We start from the raw sequence: 20,466 nt of genomic DNA, 5'->3' as shown, positions 1-20,466 counted from the left end.
ATATTTTTATACAAGTCATATTTTGTTTGAAAGATTTTATGTAGTTTGAGTTTTACAACTTTTCCCCTAATCTTGTTTCCCAACCCTCCCACCCCCACAGAAGGCTTTCTGTTTGTCTTTACATTGTTTCCATGGTATACACTGATCTAAGTTGAATGTGATGAGAAAAAATTCATATCCTTATGGAAGAAAAATAAAATATAAGACATATCAAAATTATATAATAATATAATTTTTTAAAAGTTAAAGGTAATAGACTTAGGCCTTTGTTCAAACTCCACAGTTCTTTCTGGATACAGATGGTATTCTCCATCGCAAATATCCCAAAATTGTTCCCGATTGTTGTACTGATGAAATGAGCAAGTCCATTAAGGCCAATCATCACCCATGTAAGGGGTGTACAATTGTTGCTGTAAGGGTGTTAAATGGTTTTCTGGTTCTGCTCATCCTGCTTAGCATCAGTTCCTGCAAGTCCTTCCAGAATTCCCTGAATTCCCATCCCTCCTGTTTTCTGTGACATAAATATACCACAGTTTCTTAAGCCATTCCCCAGCTGAATAACATTCAATTAATTTCCAAGCCTTTCCCACCACAAACAGGGATGCTGTGAATATTTTTGTACAAGTCGTGTAATTACCCTTTTTCATGATCTCCTCAGGGTATAGACCCAGTAGTGGTTTTGCTGGAAGAAGGGGTACGCACATTTTTAATGCCATTTGGGAATAATTCCAAATTGCTCTCCAGAAAGGTTTTATGAGTTCACAGTTCCACCAACAATGTACTAATGTCCCAGATTTCTGACATCCCTTGCAACATTAATCATTGTCCTTTCTGGTCATATTTGCCATTCTGAGAAGTATGAAGTGGTACCTCAGAGATGCTTTAATTTACATTTCTCTAATAAGTAGTGATTTAGAACATTTTTTTCATATGAATATGGATTGATTTGATTTTGTCATCTGTTAATTGTCTTTGCATCTTCTTTGACTGATTCAGTTGGGGAATGGCTTTTTTTAAAAATTTCACTTAGTTCTCTGTATATTTTAGAAACAAGTCCTTTGTCATAAATAATGATTGTTAAAATTGTTTCCAAATTTACTACATTTCTTTTGATCATGGTTACAGTGAATTTTGTCTGTGTAAAAGCTTTTTAATTTAATGAAATGTATATTTACTAGTTTGTTTTTAATGATGTATTCCTCTCTTCCTTGGTAATAAAGTACTTCCATTTTTATAGATCTGACAGGTAAACTATTCCTTGAACTCCTTGTTGGCTTATAATATTGTTTTTTATGTCTAAATCCTGTATCCATTTTGATCTTATCTTGGTCAAGAGTGTGAGGTGTTTCTCTAATCCAAGTTTCTGCCATACTAACTTCCAATTTTCCCAACAGATTCTATCAAAGAGAGAGTTTTTATTCCAAAAGCTGGACTCTTTGGGTTTATCAAATAGCAGATTACTATAATCATTTCCTGCTATTGCAATTAGTCTATTCCAGGGATCTACCACTCTCTTTCTTAGCCAGTACCAGAAAGTTTTGATAATTGATGCTTTATAATATAATTTTAGATCTTGTAGGGCTAAGCCACCTACTTTTGCACTTTTTTGCAATAAATCCCTGGAAATTATTGAATTTTTATTTCTCCATATGATATGAATTTACTATTTTTTCTAACTCAATAATAATTTTCTAACTCAATAAAGTAATTTCTTGGAATTTTGATTGGTAGGGCACTAAACAAGTAGTTTAGTTTTGACAGAATTACAATTTTTATTATATTATCCTGACCTATCCATGAGCAGTTAATATTTGCCCAGTTATTTAAATATGATTTTATTTGTGTGAAAAGTGTTTTATAATTGTTTTCAAAAAGTTTCTGGGCCTACCTTGGTGGATAGACTCCAAAGTATTTTATATATTTTGAAGTTGCTTTGAATAGGATTTCTCTTTCTATCTCTTTCTGCTGTTTCTTGCTAATCAAATATAGAAATGTTGAGGAATTATGAGGGTTTATTTTATATCCTGTGGCTTTGCTAAAATTGTTAATTATTTCTATTAGTTTTTAGATGGATTTTTGGGATTTTCTAGGTATGCCATCATGTCATCTGCAAAGAATGAGAGTATTGTTTCTTCCTTCCCAGTTCTAATTCCTTCAATTTCTTTTTCTTCTCTTATTGCTGAGGGTAATATTTCTAATACAATATTGAATAGTAGTGATGACAATGGGCATCCTTGTTTCACCCCTGATCTTATTGTGAATGCCTGTAGCTTATGCCCATTGCATATAATGATTGTTGATGGTTTAAGATAGATACTGTTTATTATTCTAAGGAACAATCCATTTATTTCTGTGCTCTCTAGTGTTTTTCGGAGGAATGGGTGCTATAAAATATAGCTTTTTTAGCATCTATTGATATAATCATATGATTTCTGATAAGTTTGTTATTGACATAATTAATTTTACTAACAGTTTGTCTAATAGTGAACCGATTCTGCATTACTATGATGAATCCTACTTGGTCATAGTCTATTATCCAAGTGATAACTTGTTGTAATTGTTTGGCTAAGATTTTATTTAAGATTTTTTCATTTATGTTTATCAGGAGATAGAGTTATAATTTTATTTCTCTGTTTTTGACTCTTCTTGGTTGAGGTATTAGCAGGTTATTGGTGTCATAGAAAGAATTAGGCAGAGTTCTGTCTTCATCTGTTTTTCCATAGAATTTATATAGAATTGTTCCTTAAGTGTTTGAGACAATTCACTTGTGAATCCAACTGGTCCTGGAAATTTTTTTCTTAGGTAGTTCAACAATGGCCTGTTGAATTTCTTTTTTTCTGGGAAAGTGTTATTTAGGTATTTAATTTCTTCTTCTTTCACCCTAAGCAACTTATATTTTCATAAATATCCATTCATTTAAATTAGATTATCAAACTTATTAGCATAGTGTTGAGCAAAATAATTCTGAATTTAATTTGAACTTTAATTTTCTCCTAATTGGTGGTTTCAACTTTTTCTTTAATGATACTAACAATTTGGTTTTCTTCTTTCTTTTTTTAAATCAAATTAATCAGAGATTTATCAATTTTATTGGTTTTTTCATAAAACCAACTCTTGGTTTTATTAGTTCAATAGTTTTCTTGCTTTCAATTTTATTAATTTCTCCTTTAATTTTTAGAATTTCTAATTTGATATTTAATTGGCAGGTTTTAATTTGTTCTTTCTCTATTTTTTTAGTTGCATGTTTAGTTCATTTATTTCCATTTTCTCTAATTTATTCACATAAGCATTTAAATATATAATAAATCCCATGACAACTGCCCTGACTGTATCCCATAAGTGTTGGTATGTTGTCTCATTATTGTCATTATCAAGGATGAAATCATTAATTTTTTTCTATAATTTGTCAGGTGATCTACTCATTCTTTAAATGAGGTTATTTAGTTTCCAATTAGTTTTAGGTCTATTTCTCCCTGGAAATTTTCTATCACTAAATCCTATACTATTTACTATAGATTTTTATTGCATTATGAGCTGAGAAAGATATATTCACTATTTCTGCCTTCCTGCAATTGATTATTAGGTGTTTATGCCCTAGTACATGGTCAGTTTTTGTGTAAGTGCCAAGTACTACAGGGGGGGAAAAGTATAATTCTTTCTATCCTCATTCAATTTCCTCCATAGGTCTATCATATCTAGGTTTTCTAACAATCTATTTACCTCCTTAACTTCCTTCTTGTTTATTTTATGGTTAGACTTATCTAAATCTGAGAGTAGGAGGTTAAGGTCTCCCAGCAGTAGAGTTTTGCTCTCTAGGTCTTCCTATAATTCTTTCAAATTTTCCTCTAAGAATCTGGGTGCTGTACCATTTGGTGCATGCATATTTAGTATTGAAATTACTTTATTGTCTATGGTGAGTTTTAGGAGGATATAGTTTCCTTCCTAATCTCTTTCAACAAGCTATATTTCTGCAGCTGATTTGTCTGAGATAAGGATTGCTACCTCTCCTTTTTTTTTCACTTCAGCTGAAGCAAAATATATTATGCTCTATCATTTTACCTTTATTCCATATGTATCTCTCTGTTCAAATGAAATAGAATATTGTAGGATTCTGGTTTTAATCCACTCTGCTATTCATTTATGCTTTAAGGCAGAGTTCATCCCATTCACATTCAAAGTTATAATTATTGTGGCAGCTAGGTGGCACAGTGCATAGAGCATCTGCCCTAGAGTCAGGAGTACCTGATTTCAAATCTAGACTCAGACACTTAATAATTGACTAGCTGTGTGGTCTTGGTCAAGTCACTTGACACCATTACCTTAAATAAAAATCAAATTAACAAATTAACAAATTACCTTAAAAAAACCAAAACAGTTATAATTATTAACTCTTTATTCCATGCAATCTTCTCTTTGTTTAATATTTCCCCTTTGTATGTTTGGGTTTTTTTTTTTGCAAGGCAATTGAAGTTAAGTGGCTTGCCTGAGGCCACACAGCTAGGTAATTATTAAGTGTCTGAGACCGGATTTGAACCCAGGTACTCTTGACTCCAGGGCCATTGCTTTATCCACTGCGCCACTTAGCCGCCTTGTCCATCACTTCTGGCTAAGTATTTTCTCTAACAACTCGAGAGTTGTGAACATCTTTCTTCTAGGTTGGGATATACTTAGTTTCATCTTATTGTATAGCAGTTTTTTTTCTTAACCCTTTTTTTAACCTTTTCATGTGTCTCTTGAGTCTCCAGTTTGAAGTCCAAATTTTCTATTAAGCTCTGGTCTTTTCATTAGGAAAAGTTGGATGTCTCCTATTTCATTAAATGTCCATCTTTTCCCCTGGAAGAAATAGCTCAGTTTTGCCAGATGGTGAATTCTTGGTTGCATTCCAAGCTCCCTTGCTTTTTGGAATTTCACACTCCAGGCCCTTGCATCTCTTAATGTTGATGCAACCAGGTCCTGTGAAATCCTTACTGTGAATCCTTTGTATCTAAATTGTTTCTTTCTGGCTGCTTGCAGGATTTTCTCTTTTATCTGATAGTTCTGGAAGTTGGCCACAATATCCCTTGATTTTTTTTTTAATTTGGCATTCTTTTCTGGAGGAGATTGATGTATTCTTTCAATAACTACTTTGCCCTCTGTTTCCATGATGTCAGGGCAATTTTCTATCACTAAATCCTGTAATATTAACTCCAAGCCTTTTTTTTTCTTCAATGTTTCAAGGAGCCCAATGACTCTTAAGTTGTCTCTCCTGGTTCTATTATTGAGAGGTGTGATTTTGCCAGTGAGGTATTTTACATTTTCTCCTATTTTTTTGATTTTTTAAAATTTTGTTTAACAGATTCTTGTTGTCTCATGTAGTCATTAGTTTCCACAGATTCCATTCTTTTTTTAGAGAAGAATTTTGTTCATTTGCCTTTTGTATCCCCTTTTCCAATTAGTCAATTCTATTTTTGAAAGAATTTTCCATTTGACCAATTGAGGTTTGAAGTGAATATTTTTCTTTTTGCATTTGTCCAATTCTATTTTCCAAGGATTTGTTTTCTTGTTTCAAGGTGTTAATTTTTTCTCCCACATTTTCTAATTGCTTTCTAAACTTCTTGCTGATTTCTTCAAGGAAGTTTTTCTGGGCTGGAGACCAAATCATAATCTCCTCAGAAATTCAAGATGTCTCTGAGTTAGGGTCTTTAACTTCTAGGTAGTTTTCCATGGACCCCCGTTCTACTAGCCTTTCTTCATTTACCTAAGATCTTGTATTGATGGAGGGGCTTGTTCACAGAGGTTTGGTTTTTGGGGTCCCTAGAGGTTTTGTGTACTGGGTTTAGTAACTCCAAGTGGCCAGCCAGTAGAAGATGCTAGCAGCTTTCTCTGGAGTGTTTGTGCCATGATTTGAGGTCCTTTCATTTGGCCTGGAGGGGGGTGGGTGCTGCTGGATACTTTTATCCTTGAACAATGTGGGCTAGGTTAGACTGGCTCTCACCCCACCCCTGCTGGCTCTCTTCTCTCTGTTCCAGGGTCAACCATGATCCCCAAAGATGGACATTGTTGGTAGATATTTTTCTGCTAGCTACTTTTTCTTGATGTTGTCGATCAAATTTCTGTTGAGATTTGTTTTGGGGGCAGAAGGAGAAGCTAGGAGAAGAACATCTACCAGCAGTGGGTAGAACACCAATCCTGGAGTCAAGAGGACCTGAGTTCAAATCCAGCCTCAGACAATTAATAATTACCTAGCTGTGTGACCTTGGGAAAGTCACTTCATCTCATTGCCTTACAAAAAACAAAAAAAATAATTTTTTTAAAAAGAGATTTGTTCCATATTATATATAAGGGAAGCAGTGCTTGTCTTCTCTCCTCCATCTTGGCCAGAAGGTAAATGTTTTATTATATATTGTTGTGTATTGCTTTTATTGTACTTTCTTCCAAGAGTAAGATGGTATATATGAGAAAACCCGATTTATTCCTATAGAAAATTACTTTGTGATGCCAAGTTAAAGTGTGTGATAAACAAGTTGAAGAAGGTGATATTATTGAACAAAAGAAAGAAAACTATATGTGATGTCTGATATCACAGATTGAAACCCAGACTTTGCCACTTAATATCCATAAGACCTTAGTTATGATACTTTACATATTGAGAATTTCAATTGGCTCATTTGTTAAATGAAAGAGTAAGACTAAATGATTTCCAGTGCATTCTTTTCTCTATATCTAAGCATCTATGTTTTTATGAGTTAAAATTTGCTCTTAGCCTTTGATTTTTATTTTGATTAGCTATATCCACAGGAATCCATATCCATTGTCTCTAGACTAGGCTTTCCCTTCTACCTATATGACCATTCTTTATTTCCTTTGCTGGATCCTTTGGCAGATCACACCCTGTTTAGATGTAGCTCATCTTTTTTGTCCTGGACATTTGATTCTTCTTCATCTATACAACTTCATTTGGTGATATCTTCAATTTCCATAAAGTTATTTACAATCTCTTTGCAGAGTGTTCTGGGTTGTAATCCTTCCAGCAAACCAATTTTCAAGCTCTATAATCTTTTTAATGTAGAAACTGCTAAATTCTGTGTTTAGTGAGGCTCATAATATATTATTTTTTCTGATTGATTGATCAGGGATCTCAGCAATTTTATGTAATACTCTTGGAAATTTTCATTTTGGATTTTCTTTCAGAAGATGATTCATGTATTCTTTCAATTTGTATTTAGCCCTTTGATTCTAATATATCAGATTATCTTGAAATGTGATGTCCAAGATCTATTATTTTTTTATTTGGGCATTCTTTCACTTAGTTCATTATTTCTCAAATGATTACTCCTGGATCTATTTTCAAGTTCAGCTTTTCTTTCTGATGAGATATTTCACATTTTCTTCTATTATTTTCTTCTTTTAATTTTTTGATTTGTTCCTTGATGTCTCTTGGAGTCATTAGGTTTACTTGCTCATTTCATATTTTTTAAGAATTATTTTTTTCAGTTTGTTTCTATACTCCCTTTTAATTTGTCCAGTCCTACCTTTTAAGGAGTTGACTTTTTCCAGGGAATTTTTGTACAGCTTTTGTCATTTTTTGTTTTACCAAGCTATTTTTTAATTCTTTGTTATCACTCATTTCTTTTCCCAGTTTTTCCTCTATTTCTCTTATTTGGTTTTTAAACTGTTAAAATTTTTTTCTGTCATTTCTTTTTAGGTCTGAGATCAATTCATGCTATTTGAGGTTTTGTATCTAGGCTTTATTGTCCTCTCCTGGGTTTGTGCTTCAGTCTTTCTTGTCACCATATAATTTTCTACAGGTAGGTTATTTTTTTACTCATTTCCCAGAATTTTGGGTGATGTTTAACTTCATGTTAAATTTGAGTTCTCTTGGGTAGAAGGAGAATGGTTGCTACTGGGCTCTTCCAGGGCCACTGACCCTCACTTATGGTTGATATTTGGAGCTAGGGGTGATGAAGTTTTGCTGCTGGTCTCTTGCAGGTCTCAGAATCTGGATGGTGGCTTGCTATTGTGCAGATTGATGCTTGTATGTCTGTATGTTGTGTCCAGGGAACTAGCTACACTCCCCTTTTACTACAGTCAGGTAGATCTTTTCTGACAACCTTCTAAATTTTCTTGTTTCACTCTGTTCTCTTTTTTTGTTCCTCCACTCCAGAATTTCATTTTGAGGTGTAATTTGAGAGTTGTGTGGAGATGAATTTAGGAGGTTAATTCATTAAATGATTAGATTAATTCCTGTCTTATTCCACCAGATTGACTCCACTCTTTAAGAAAGTAAATGTTCATTAGCAAACCTACCTATCATGTCACAATCTGTGCTGACCTCTAATCTTATGTATTGAACATCCTTTCAGTTATCTTGCACTGAATATACAGCAGATATCTTAAAGTTAATATGTCTAAAACAGAACACATTACTGTTCCCCTAACTCACCCTTACCCCCACCTTCCATGTTTTTCTAAATGACAATATTATTCATCAAGTTGCTCAGGACAACCTAAGAGTCATCATGATCTCCTCACTATCTTGCATCTCCACATGTCCAAATTGTTGCCCAGAACTGATGATTTCACCTTTATAACATTTCACAAATACTCCTCCTATTCTCTTCTGCCTTCACTCTAACAAAGGCCTCATCACCCTAGGCCTTGATTGTTCCACTAGTGTGCCAGTGGGTTTGCCTGCCTCAAGTCTTTCCCCACTCCAATACATTCTCCATTCAGCCTCTAATGTGCTTTTTGTAAAATGAAGATCTGATCAAGTCATTCCCCTATTAAGTATCCTTCAAAGACTTTCTCTCACTTCTAGAAGCAAATACAAAATACAAAGTTCTTTATCAACCAGCCCCCTCCTACCTTCCGAGTCTTCTTACATCTTTTTCCTGACACACACACTGTTCAATATAGGGACATCGTCTTTTTGATTGTTCCTTGAAAAGATACTCCACCTCTCAGCTCCAGACATTTTCTCTATCTATTCCCTACACCTGGGGCTCTCTCTCTCTATTCTCCTCCCATAACTACTGACTTCCTTGGATTCCTTTAAATGCCCAATTAAAATCCCATTTCTTCCAGGAAGTCTTTTCTTTGACACCTTTATAATCTTTTAACACCATTATTATTTTAACCAAGGTAAATCAGTGCTATATTTATCACATACCTGCAGCTACTGTGGGATTAAATGACATTCAGTTTTAAATAACCATTTTGTGTCAGAGTTAATATTTCAATCCAAGAATGCCTTTTGTTCAAATCTGCAATATAGACAGTGAACCAGAAGTATCTGATCAGCAAAAATTGTTAAATGATAAAATCATGAGACCTGTGATTTCTTTTTTTTTTTGAAGTTAGATCAGTTCTCCAAATTTGGTTGAGTAATTTAAAAGAAAAATTGATTGTCTGACTGAATACTTATTTAAAAACGACTTTGAAGTAACAATTGATATAGTTTTCTTATAAGTGTATTGAAAAAAGCCTTTCCAGTGCCCCACCCTAGGAACTTGCCTAAGTTAATTGGAAACTGAATGAGTACCCACTATCCACTTAGCCTACTACATTTACTAACTAGCCCCAAACATGAGATCATGCATCAGCTTCACATTCCAAATTATCTCTACCCAGGCCATGTCACCATATGCCAACTGTACTTTCTACTACCAACATGTCCTCAGAACAAAACTGCCATTCACAGCATCTCTATTTCTTTTTACAATATTCACTTTTACAATATAAAATCCTTGAGGGAAGGAAATGTGTTTAGTGCTCTGTTTGTTTTTAGTGTTTTTATTCCCAGAGCTTAGCACACAGCCTTGCACCTAGTAAACACTTAATAAATGTTATTTTTCCCCCATGAATTCATTCATGCATTCATTCATTCATTCATTCCTCCTCACTAAAAGAGAAAGGTCAATAGATAGTTTTCAGGAAACTCAAGGAATCCCTGCTCAGTCTAAATAAGTAATTGTGGACTTTAAGTAGAAGATCAGATTATTTCTTAATGTCTGTAGGAAATGTCAACTTTTTTCCTCAAGTATCCTTCTTTCAGTATTAGGAAGAAAATGATTTTTTATAAAGTGGAATAAATGAATACAACAAGCAGTTCACTTCCATCTTATGGGAGGAGTTTTCAGACATTTTCCCCTTGACAGTCATGCCAATATTTGACCTTTCCAAAATTTCTTCATTGTGCTGAAGAGAGAAATGTAAGTAAAATTACTCACTGGGGTAATATTTAACTCAAGGCTGGATTTCAAGGTCAATTTAAACACAAAGTTTTGATTTTTTTTTCCACTAGAAAATCAGTTGTGGCTGGGGAAAGTACTTTCCTTTTAGCATAATACATAAACACATGATTTGACAAATTTCAAAATGAATGAACATGAATTTACTTTCTAATAGTTGTAATAACCCTATTTATTTGTAATCTATTTACAAACAATATTATTTCCAATGCTCTGAAATATCAGGTTATCCTTTTATTCAGTCAGATCCATGGTTTATATTTTAATATATATATATATATATATATATACATATATATATATATTTACCCTAAAGAAATCTGAATCCTAAACAAAAATTAAATGTCTAGTGATTGTTAAATATTTATAAAACTATGGGATGGAATAACTGATAGAAGGAAAATAATGTTGAAGTCCGATAAATTTTACTTATCAAAAAATTCTAAATGATATCTCATTTTAGGTATGTTATATGTAGAAGAAAGAGTAATTCAAAATGTTGATCAAATATGAGTGAAGTAATAGTGATGTCAAAGAATGAATGCCATTGCTGGCATATATCCTGGATGTGAGATACATTGGAAAAAGGGATGAATTTGTAATTAGAGAACTTGGATGTGAATCCCAGCTCAACTATTTTCTGCATGACTTTGCACAAGTCGCTTAGCCACTATGTAACAAAAGATTTATAGCCTGTAAGAGGAGGGCATTAAACTTTGTTACTTCTAGGATCCCTTTCAGGTAAAAGTCTATACTCCTATGGTTTTACTCTTTAGAGAAAATTATAGACATATACATTAAAGGTTTGAATAGAAAATGGTCCATTTGCAAGTAATTCAATGCATTTTCAAATTGGTATATATGATCTGCCCAAATACAATGAAAATTTTAATCATGGATTTTATCAATATATGTTGGCTAGAATCACAATTTTAGATCTAGAATGGAACTCAAAGACCAAGTCTTTGAATTTAGTTTACATATAAGAAAACTGGGGTCCATAGAGTGGAAGGGACTTTCTAGGAGTAATATAAGTAGTATGATATGACAGAATCAGTAATTTAACCCATGTCCTTTGATTCCAAATTGAGCTCTTTTTTTCAGGGTTTTATGCTCTCCAAAAAAAAGCTATAAAATTATAAAAATACAATTTTTCTATAGCCTTGAGTTTGAAATTCAATTTGAAATATACAGAAATTTCTTTTCAGTGGAGGGACATTTTAATATCACATATTTGAATGTCTATATCTATACTATATATTTATAAACATATCTATATGTATATAAAACTATATTTAGGTATATATGTATGAATAGATCTATATATGTATATGAATGGACATATACCCATATATACGTTCACACACATAGATGAACTATGCTAGATATAACTATATCATAGGTACTTCCTTCAAAAATATCAAATTAAACTACATTTTCTCCTTCCCATATTTTGAAAAGTATGCAAAAATTCCTGAGGACCTATAATTTCCTCAAAATATGTTTTCTTCTCTCACCTCTTTTTTCTTCTCAATTTCTTTTTTTCTTTGGTATTATTTTAGTATACTTTTTCCCCAATTACATGTAAAAACAAATTTTAATATTCATTTTTAAACCTTGGGGTCTCAAATTACCTCCCTTCCTCCCTCCCCCTCCCCTCCCTCCCCCCACTCTCATTGAGAAGACAAGCAATTTGATATCAGCTATACATGTGTAGTCATGCAAAGCATGTTTCCATAATGGTCATATTGTGAAAGAAAACATAGACAAAACAACTCAAGAAAAATGAAGAAAGTAAAAAAGTATGCTTCAGTCAGTACTCAAATACCACAAAGTCTTTCTCTGGGGATGGATAGCATTTTTCTTCATGAGTCCTTCAGAGTTTCCTTGGATCACAGTATTGCTGAGAATAGCTAAGTTATTCACAGCTGATCAATTTACAATGATGTTGTTACTTTATGCACAGTACATTTCATTTTTCATCAGCCTATGTAAGTCTTTCCAGGTTTTTCTGAAAGCATCCTGCTCATTATTTCTTATAGCACAATGATTTCCCATCACAATGACACCCCAGATTGTTCTGCCATCTCCCAATTGATGGGTATTCCCTCAATTTCTAATTCTTTACCCCCAGAAAAGAGCTGCTATAAATGTTTTTTTTTTGCATAAAAGTCATTTTCCTTTATTTTTAATCACTTTCGAGATACAGACTTAGTAGCATAGCTAGCTCAAAGTATATGCATGGTTTAAAACCCATTGGTCTAGGTTCCAAATTGCTCTATAGATGGTTGAAGCAGGTCACAACTGCTGCACCAACAATGCATTAATATATCCTATTTCTCAAATCCCCTCCAACATTTGTCATTTTCTTTTTCTTTTCTATTAGCCAATCTCATAAGTATGAGGAAGTACCTCAGAATTCTTTGAATTTGCTTTTCTGCAAATCAATAATGATTTAGAGCATTTTGGCTGTAGGCAGTCTTGATGACTGTTTCATCTGAAAACTGTTGAAATTTTTGGTTCATTTATTAATCAGCAAATGGTTTTATTTTCATAAATTTGACTCCATTCTCCATTTGTTTGAAAAAAATGAGGTCTTTATCAGAGAAACTTGATTCAAATTTTTTTTCAGCTACTATTACTAATAATATTTTTCTGTCCTATTTCTTCCTCTGTTACTCTGTTTCTTTTCTTTACCCTGTCCTTCCTCAAAAGTGTTTTGGTTCTACCACCTCCCTTAATAAGCTCTCCCTTCTATTATCCCCCCTTCTCTTAATGCCCCCTTCTCTTATCCCCTTCCCCTTCCATTTTCCTACAGGGTAAGATAGACACCTATGCACAATTGAGTGAGTATGATAGTCTTTCTTTGAGGCAATTGGTGAGATTAAGATTCACTTACTCCCTCTCACTTCTCCATCTTCCTCTCTACAATAAAAACTTTATCTCACCTTTGTTATGTACCTCCCCATTTCCCTTTCGCTTTTTCCCAACTTACTTCTGTGTCACCTGTCTAAATATACTCCTTTAATTGTCCTAATAATGAGAAAGTACAATTATTATCTTCCTGTGTAGGAATGCAAACAATTTAACCTTATTAAGTCCATTATTATTTCTCATTTCCTGTTAACCTTTTTTATTTGAAAATTAAATTTTCTATTCAGCTCTGATATTTTCATTAAGAAAGTTAGAAAGTTCCCTATGTTATCGAATATCTCTTCCCCTCTGAAGCATTATACTCAGTCTTGATTCTTGGTATTAACCCAGTTCCTTAGCTCTCTGGAATATCATATTCCACATCCTCTGATCCTTTAATGTAGCTGCTAAGTCTTATGTTATCCTGGTTTTAGCTCCATGATATTTGAATTGTTTCTTTTAGGCTATTTGCAACATTTTTCTTCTTTACCTGGAGGCTATGGAATTTAGCTGTTCTGGGGAGTTTTCATTTTGAAATATCCTTCAGGAATTGATTGCTGGATTCTTTCAATTTATATTTTACCATCTGGTACTAGAATATTAAGACAGTTTTCTTTGATAATTTCTTGAAAGAGGATGCGTGGGATCTTTCTTTGATCATGGTTTTCAAGTAGTCTGGTCAGTTTAAAATTATCTCTTCTGCATCTATTTTTTAGGTCAGTTATTTTTCCAATGAGATATTTCACATTTTCTTCTTTTTTATTCTTTTGGTTTAGTTTTATTGTTTCTTGACCTCTCATAAAGTCATTAGCTTCTATTTTCTCAATTCAATTATTTTAGGAATTATTTTCTTCATTTAGCTTTTGTACCTCCTTTTCAATTTGGCTAAATCTACTCTGTAGGAGGGTTTTTTATTTCCCTTCAATGACTTTTTTGTGCCTCTTTTTCCATTTAGTCAATTCTACTTTTTAGAGCATTCTTATCCTCATTGGATTTTTATCCCTGTTTTAGCCTAGCCTGTTTTTAAGGTTCTATTTAGCATTTTTTTGAGTTTCCTTTACCAATCTATTGACTTATTTTCAGTTTTTAGCTTTTCTCTTCTCAATTCTCTCTCTCTCTCTCTCTCTCTCTCTCTCTCTCTCTCTCTCTCTCGATTTTCCAAATCCTTTGTGAGTCATTTCTTGATCATTTTTCTTGACATTGTGGGAACATTGACAATATTTATATATTGTATCTGTTGTTTGATCATTTTTTTCAGTCAGCTGCTTGATTTTTACTCTTTGATAAAGTAGGGCTCTGCTTCCATGGTGGAGGGTACATTTTCTTAAGCTTCAGAGTTTTTGTCCCCTTTTAGGAACCTGTAAGTTTTCAGTTCTTTCAAGTTGGTACAGTTTAAGGGAAAATGTTTGCTATTCTCTTAGCCTGTGCTCTGGTATGTGAGTGACCACAAGAAATCTTTTCTGCCCTGCACCTATGACTAGGGTCCTTTGTCATCACAGCTGCAAGCTCTGGTGTGCTAGTAATCCTCCTTACCCTGAGACTACCACCTTGGACTGTAATACAGATCTGAGCAAAGCAACAGAGTCCTACCCCTAGTGCCAACAAAGAAACTGCTATAATCTTTTTCTGGTCAGTTGTTCAACCACCATCTGTGTGATGTGAGTTCCGAAAGCAGCTGCTCCCAATGCTGATTCAATGACTCCCAAGGCTTGCTCCTAGGTTCCTGGGGTTTGGATTGTGCCAGCACAACTTGCACAGGACTGTGTTCTGCTCTCATTCTGGTGTGACAGATCTTTCAGTAAACATTCTAAGTTTTTGGAAAATTATTTCATTCTGTCCTTTTGTGAGTTCTACCACACCAGGAATTGTTTTGTGACATTATTTAAAGTTTTTAAGAGGAATTTGGTGGATCTTCTTCAATTTTCAAAAGGCAGCTATTGTTGTTACTAATACAGTAATGTAGAAACTTTATTTTCTTTGTCCTTTCCATAATCCACTGATAGCCACAGACTGGAATAAGAATAGAAGATAATTAGTCAGAACTCACTTTCTTCTCCCTTTTCAGATGCTTCTGGGACACCCTCTGCTTACCAATGTCAACATCTTTACTTTATTGTTGAAGAGGAGGGGTCACAGATTCTTTGTTCTACCTGTCAATACATTACCTGCTTAGCTCTTCAGAGACACCAAGTTGAAGGGTGGGATGAAGTAGCTGTCATCCTTTTTTAACTTGCTGCCAAAGTTCTTTAGCCAAAACTCCAAATTGGAAAATGAAGGATATTAAAACCACCCTTCTAAAAAAATCCTTTCACTGAAGACTATCAATAATAGACTATACCCCTAAATATTAAGAAAAAATTATATAAATTCTCATTTTAAAATTGAAAAATGAGTGAATAGGTTGTCTATTAGTAAATTTGGTTAGAAATTGTTTCCATGGCATCTTATATCACAACCAGAGTATAACTCACACTTTTCAATATGATTTCAATCATTATAGGTCACATTTGAGACTAATTAAAATTTTGCTAGTAATTTTTCTTTCTAATAGCAATCTCAGTCTTATAGGATTTCATGTCTCTCTCTCTCTCTCTCTCTCATAACAGATACCACCCTATACTCACTTATTTGCCTAACAACATTTGTTTTTTTTGGAAAAAATTACAAGGAATTGGAAAGGAGAAATATTTCTTATGTCAACATAGAAGAAGGAAATGTGTTTTTCTCATTCTTCTTTTCTTCTATTCCTCCCTCCTTCCTTCTCTCCCTCTCTCTCTCCTTCCTTCCCTTCCTCCCTGCTTTGTGTCTTTGTTTGCTTCTTTCTTTTTTTTTCTTTCTTTCTTTCTTTTTTCTTTCTTCCTTCCTTCTTTCTTTTTTGTCTTTTTCATTTTATCTTTTTTTAACAATGCAAGAGAATGAATTTTGAGAGCCCCTTGTCAGAGAAGCAATAAGGACTATCTTGAAATAAAAAAGATGTACAGAGGAGGAAAATGAATTAAAAAGGGAGGTAAGAGATAAGATTGGTTTAAAGATAGCATACAGGTGAGTAGAAGTTTTGATAGAAGTAGTGTAGATAGTTGCAAAGTAATGGATGGCCATGAAAACAAAAAGGAGATTTTTTTTTTAATCTTTAAGCATTGGAGAAATTTGATGACAATTATAATTTCCACAAGACAAACCTTAACTGGGTAATAATTACCATAGTTTTGTTTCAATTTACTGAATTTAGAGGGTGATATGAACACTGGAATGTCTTCCAAATATTGAAATAGTTGAGTTTATCTTAGTAAGAATGACTAGTTATAATGATAAGCTATCAAGTGATAAGCTGAGATGTACTTCTTTCCCACTTTCCACTCTTTAGCTCCCATTTGACCACCTCTTCATAAATGTGTCCCCAGGTCCATGTCTCTCTTACCACTCCCCCATCCCCTTTTGATTTGAGGAAGAACATTGTGCTGCTTACCCTATCTTTCATTTGCATTCTTTGACCTGAGTTCAAAAGTTCCAATTTTATCTCTGCACAAAGGTTTTTCCTTAATGGATCTGGAAATTAATTTCTAATTAAAGTTACTTTTGGTGATAAACTACAAGGTAATATATCATATAATGAAACTCATAATTTACAAATTTACATCTGTAAAAATAGCTGTTCTTAACCATTCCTTTCTATTTCAAATCCTTCTAAAACTAGTAATTGATTCATTTCCCTAAATTATAGATCTGTCCATTGTATTTGAATCAATAAATCTTAATTAATCACCTACTCTGTATTATCCTAGAGAAGCCATAAAAATAACGTAAAACATAATCCAACTTTCATGGAACTTATAATTTCATGGAACAATAAGAATAATAGAATGAATTAAGCAACTAAGTAACATTTTAGAGTTCCAGATTTTGAATAAGGGAAACCCAAACTGAATCCTACCTTAGATATTTACTAGTTATGTGACCATGCTCAAGTCATAAGCTCTCCCAGAGAGAATAGTAGGCTTGCCTTACAGCATTATGATGAAGATCAAATGAAATAAAATGCAAAGCACTTAAACATTAAATAATTAAATAAATACTATTATTTTGATTATGAGTATTATAAGTTGCATATACAAATAACTATAATTCACAATTATATATATTGAAAGAATTAGAAGGGTAAAGAGTTGTGTTCCCCATGAAATTACAGAGAAAATATAGTTAAGGATCATACATTTTCCCTAATAACCTCATTCTCTAAGGAAGGGGGGAGGAGGAAAAGCTTCATCACAGCCATGACATTTGAGGGGTGTTTTTAAAAAGAAGCATCAAATGCAGGCAAATTATGTTAAAATGTAATTGGGAAATATTTTACAAAATAAACAAAAATACTTAATGCCTTAAAGTTAATTCGTCATTTTCTAAGTCAGTACTTGGCCTACAGGGATCTGTTTCACCACTACTTTAAAAGATGGCAGATTCTACAAACAATGTTGGAAGTGGTAACTCATCCAAGAATAAGGAATAGCATCCATGAATAAACAGAAGAAACACACACACACACACACACACACACACACACACACACGCACACACACACAGTGTGTGTTTAGAGGCAGAGGTTAATCTAGTTTCTTTAGAGCAAACAAGGGAATAGTAATAAGGCAAGGTAATAGCATATTGAATGGGTGTAAAGCTAAAATGGTAGAATGGGACAAAGAGAGTCTGGATTAGAAGAAAAAGTTTTAACTTTGAATAGTGAGCAGGAGGATGAAGTTAAAGACTTTTACATAATTTTATAAAATTATGAGATTTATACATAAAATATATTATTCTGATTATGTTATGTCTAATACAGTGGAGGTTAAAACAAGCTTTAGTATTTTTTGAATTTCTTGAATTTTTACAATAGTTTTTAATCAAGACTGCTTTCCATTTTACAAAACTAGTTGGAAAACAAGAGGACTTCTTCTTAAGATGTCTTTGGGTCACAGTGGATAGAGCACTATTTCTGAGGTCAAGAAGATCTCATCAAGATCTTTGTGTAACCTGGTGCTAAGTTCAGATTTTAGTGGAGTACATAGATGATGGAAGAGCTCATTTGATATTGTTCACATAACCATCGTTTTTTTTTATTTTTGCAAGGCAATGGGGTTAAGTGACTTATGCAAGGTCATACAACTAAGCAAGTATTAGGTATCTGAGGCCAAATTTGATCAGCAAAATCCAGAAAAAGAAGCTAGGAGAAGAACACCTACCAACAGGGTCAGTCTCAGGGATCTGTGGGTGAACCGGGAGAGGAAACCAGAGGATCAAGGCAGGGACAGCAATGGGGGAGGGAAGCCAAAGGACCAGTGTTAGCCCCAAAGACCTTGGTGAAAGGTAGATCAAGAACCAACTTTAGCCTCAGCCAAAGCCAGGGGGAGGGGAGATCTGAAGTCTGGAAATCTTCCAACTTGGGATGGGACCTGAACTCCATACTTTTGGAGCATTCTTCCAGGAGCAAATGGTAGCTGCCACCCACACCCCATCCCCTCAAGCACAGGTGTGGACTAAGGAGCCCACTCAGCTGAAATGGAGATTGGCTTCCAGCCCATTGTTCAAGGTCAATTCAGACCCTGCCACTCCTCCTCCCTCCCTCCAGGATTGAGAGAGGGCTTCAATCATGCCAGAGGGAGCAACCAGCAACCCCTACTAGCCAGCCCTTGGAATTATAAGACAAATGCACAGAGCCTCTAGCATCTTCGAAAGCAAATCTGAAGCCATTAAAACGTTTAAAAAAGGTAAAGGAAAAAAACTGCTATCCAATAAGATGAAACAAGCTAAATCCCTACCTTAGAGAAAGACTCTAATAACTCTCAAGAACTGTAACTCTATTAGAGAGAATAAACTTAGCCAGAAGAAATGGACACTCAGAACTTTTCTTTGACTCAGATAGAATGATTTAAAAACAATACCTCCTTAAAAAGGGGAACAGTAAGGAGTGGGAGGAAGGAAGAGATTGAATGGGGTAATCTCATTACATCAAGAGGTAAAATAGACCTATTGTAATAGAGGGAAAGAAGGGAGGAGGGGAGAACCACCTGAATCTTCTTGTCATCAGACTTGGCTTAAAGTTAACTTACACACATTCAGTTAAGAAACTTTTCTTACCTTTCAAGTATTAAAAGTGGAAAAGAAGAGGAGGAATAGGGAAGAATAGGGGAACTAACAGAAGGAAGGGAAAGAGGAAGGGGGGAAAAGGGAAAAGGAAAAAGAAAGGTGAGGGGGGGTTGATATAGGAGGGCAAACACACTGAAGGTGGTGGTATTCAAAAACAAAATATTGAGAAATATGGATAAAGTGGAAAAAAGGGGAAATACATCAGAGGGAAGATAGCATGGAGGTCAATGAAGATTTAGTAATTATAACTTTGAATGTGAATGGGATGAACTTTCCCTTAAAATGTAAGTGAATAGCAGAGTGGATTAAAAAGCAGAATCCTATAAATATGCTGCTTACAAGAAACTGATTTGAAGCAGCTATATATATATATATATATATATATATATATATAGAGAGAGAGAGAGAGAGAGAGAGAGAGAGAGAGAGAGAGAGAGAGAGTAAAAGTAAGAGGTTGGAGTAAAATATATTTTGCTTCAGCTGAAGGGAAAAAGCAGGGGTTGGAATCCTTATCTCAGACAAAGCAGCTTCAAAAAATAGATAGCATTAAAAGAGATAAGGAAGGACTCTATGTCATCCTAAAAGGTACCATAGACAATAAAGTAATTTCAATACTAAATATGTATGCACTCAATTGTATTGCATCCAAAATTGTAGAAGAGAAATTGAAAGAGTTATAGGAAGACAGACTGCAAAGCAAACTGTGATGTATGTTTGTCATGGAACAGTATTATTCTATTAGAAACCAGGAGAGATGGGAATTTAGGGAAGTATGGAAGGATTTGCATGAACTGATGCTAGGCAAGGTGAGAAGAACCAGAGAAACATTGTATAACCTGATGGCAGCATGAGGGTGATGATCAGCCTTGATGGACTTGCTCATTCCATCAGTACAACAATCAGGAACAATTTGGGGCTATCTGCAGTGGAGAATACCATCTGCATCCAAAGAAAGAATTGTGTAGTTTAAACAAAGACCAAAGACTATTGCCTTTAATTTAGGGGGTGAAAAAGCCCATTATCTTATTATGTAATTTTTCTGTCTCTTATAATTATTTTTTTCCATAAGGATATGATTTCTCTCTCATCACATTCAACTTAGATCAATGTGTACCATAGAAACAATGTAAAGACTAATAGAATGCCTTCTGTTGGGAGTGGGATAAGGGAAGCAAGATTAGGGGAA

The sequence above is a fragment of the Macrotis lagotis genome, chromosome 1 (assembly GCF_037893015.1).
Source record: "Macrotis lagotis isolate mMagLag1 chromosome 1, bilby.v1.9.chrom.fasta, whole genome shotgun sequence".
NCBI classification, from domain to species: Eukaryota; Metazoa; Chordata; class Mammalia; order Peramelemorphia; family Peramelidae; genus Macrotis; species Macrotis lagotis.
Note: the sequence above shows the minus strand (reverse complement) of the source record.